This window comes from Prunus persica, chromosome G7 (assembly GCF_000346465.2).
Source record: "Prunus persica cultivar Lovell chromosome G7, Prunus_persica_NCBIv2, whole genome shotgun sequence".
NCBI lineage: Eukaryota > Viridiplantae > Streptophyta > Magnoliopsida > Rosales > Rosaceae > Prunus > Prunus persica.
Window position 1 is genome coordinate 3874921 of NC_034015.1, and position 3113 is coordinate 3878033.

Consider the following 3113-nt stretch of genomic DNA (forward strand, 5'->3'; position numbering starts at 1 on the left):
GTTTCATTCGGGGCCCTATTCCCTTTTGGACCCGAACGTTGGTTCTTTTGGACTTTTGTAAAGGGAGAAGGCGGGAACTTGATTCTATGTATTAAAATAGTCCATAATTCATTTCTGGGTGATCAAGTAAACTTATTTATGATGATTTTCCGTGTATTTAAATTAAACGTAAACTAAATAACAGAACTTTCTTCAATTAATCCATCGATCATTTTTAAATCCGAATTGCAAAACAAGGAAAGGGAGACTAGAGATTTCTCGTTCCAGTTTAAGCGATGACAAGAATTGAAATAGATTACTCTTAAAAGAAAATTATATCATGAATATGGCAGAGGAACGAGAGATAAACGCAGGAGCTATCAACTAGTTATCTACAAGAAGTAGGCTGATTGCTATTCTGAAAGATTTTGAGTGTTTTTTTTTTTGAGATGTTGCGTCTGATTTTGGAGAGAGAGTCCACTTTTTCTGAAGTATACCTTTATTTATAGATGCGAAAGGAGCCTATAATGATGGAAACTGCGACAACACCTTTGGCTTGTGGTTCAAGGTTAGTTGCTGGTTCGTTGATCTTAACCGATTCATAGAAGGAATGATGGAAGGCTTCTGGCAGGGACCGTCAGTTTTCCTTGTGAAGCTCTCTTGATTTGACTCCTTTGTACTTGAAGACCTGGCTGGCAATTTGATCCTTCTCTAGTTTCAGAGGCTTCAGTACGGCTAGTTTTCTTGCTGAGAGAGAAGGAGGTCAAGTCATCATTAAATGTGATAATCCCCTTCAGCCTCCCACGTGGGCCAAGAAAACACGTTTACCGATTTTTTAACTTGTAGTGCGAAATGAGGTTCTGATTTTTACAATTTGGGCCCTCTTATTGATTTATTCAAAAAGGCTCGTTAGGAAGAGAATGGCCTTTATAGAAAAGATAATTGTTAATGGGCCTGACTTTATCTTTAAAATAATCTTTTAACCCTTTAAACCATTTTTGGTCCATTTACCAAAGCTGGGTACAAACACATTGTTTTTGTTTTCTAAAGATGTTTTCTAATTAATTTACTAAACGCATTTTCATTTCTTGAAAATGCAAATTCGTTTTCTTGTTTTTATTCTCTAAAAATATTCTAAGAAAACATTCTCCGAAAACATTACCAAACGAGCCCTAATAATTGAAGAAAGAAAACCTAACAATGTTAAAAAAACTAACAGTTTTAACTTTTTGACACATCTTCTTAGCAAATTGCCGCCCAGCCTGAACGTCCTGAACCCTGAGAAGAAGGCAGCAACCACGTTGATGACTTAGTGGGCGCATTAGGGTTTAGAAATCGGATTCTAGTTTTTCTATGAGAAAACCCATTAGTTGCACCAAACAACGAAAAACATAAAACGTATGAAACTTGAAACACACATCAATGACCCCATGAGAAGCATTTTCCCAGAATAGGGAAACTAAATACACTAAGAACAAAACTCATGGGAAGAAGATTAAAAACTGAGTTTTTTTGGTTGCAGAATACGGAAAAGTGTAATACCAATAAAACCCCCTAAAAGTTGTGGACATGTGACACCGGTCGGAGGAAGGTCAGGGGAAGGGGAGAGATACAAAGTAAGGGAGGGAGGGAGAAGAGAGAAGGGTCATGGGGGAGGAAAGAAAGATAAAAAAAAAAAAGGAAGAAGGAGGAAGGAGGGGAAGTTGATTTGCGGGCCAATTTTCAAATAAAAGTTAATTCTCACATAAAAGTTAACTAAGGTTAACAATGGGACATGTGTCACCTTTTAAGAGTGGTGGTGAGCATATACCTTTGGTTAATGTGGTGATGAAAAATGCTCTCCAATTTTATAAGTAAAATCCAAGAACTAGGATCTAGCTAAGTAAGTTACCTAACAGACTGACCTGAATCCGTTCAAAAGGTGCTTCTGCCCCTTTTCTTTAGTTAGCATTGATTTCTAATTAACTGGGGATATTTTAATTTAGAGAGGAGCGATTCCCTCGTATGAGAACTGCCATTCCTGCATATATTTCAAATTTAATATATTTCGGATCCCTAAAATAGGAGAAAAACTTCCCTGGCACGGAGATGCCGGGGTCAGCCATCCACATAAGTATCCCCATCCAATAAGCGATTGACAATTGGCAACCAATTTTGCCTCAATTTAAAATATTAAATGCATTTTTAGTAAACAATCTGCTCCTCCTTTGGTATCTCCGGCGTCACTATCTGTTTGTACCAAAAATTGTATTTTGGCCTAAAATGGAAGATAATGTTCCATGAACATCAAAATGGCCAAAATATGGCTAGACATGCATTGCTGCAGACAGATGGAGTGAGCCCAAAATTCAACTTCCAATGCTCAAATCAAGTTTCGTTCTTCATGAAAGTTGTTCATCTCTATACCTACTGCAACATATCCAAATTTGGATTTATTCGGACAAATGTTGAATCCTAAGAGCTGAAAGCATTAGATGCAGGGCCAGCAAAAAGCTAATAGCAGCATTTTGGGCCTAATTCCAATGCTCTAATGAATTGTCTTTCTTCATGGAATTTTTCATTAGGATGTCTACTGCAATATATCAAAATTTCGGATCATTTGGATAAATGTGGGATCCTCACGATACCAAACATCAGAGGCATACCAGCAACAACGAAAGCTGATAACAGTGGCAATTTGGGCCTAATTTTGGCCCAATTCGGGCCAGCTTTCAGTCCTCAAATGAATATTTGTTCTTCATGAAAGTTGTTCATTTGGATGTCTACTATAATATATCCGAATTTGGCGTCATTTTCACAAGTATTGAATCTTCAGAACACTAATCATGATCTCTGTTCGTGAGAACAGTGTATGACAACCAGTCAATTGCAACCATGCTAAATCAGATTTTCCATTGCTCAAATGGAATTAAGTTCTGTGTGAATTTTGTTTCTACTTATGTGGAGAACAACATAACCGAAATTTACAGCAATTGGATCAATCTAACATTCCCAGTTCATTATGCATCAAGGCATATTTCGGAGGAGAAACTTAGTGGCTGCAAATCAAGTTTCACTTTATCAATGGAGGGACTTCATCAAAAGTGAGTTGATTCAAAGAAGAATAAAATGAAGATGTGGTAGATGGAAACAAT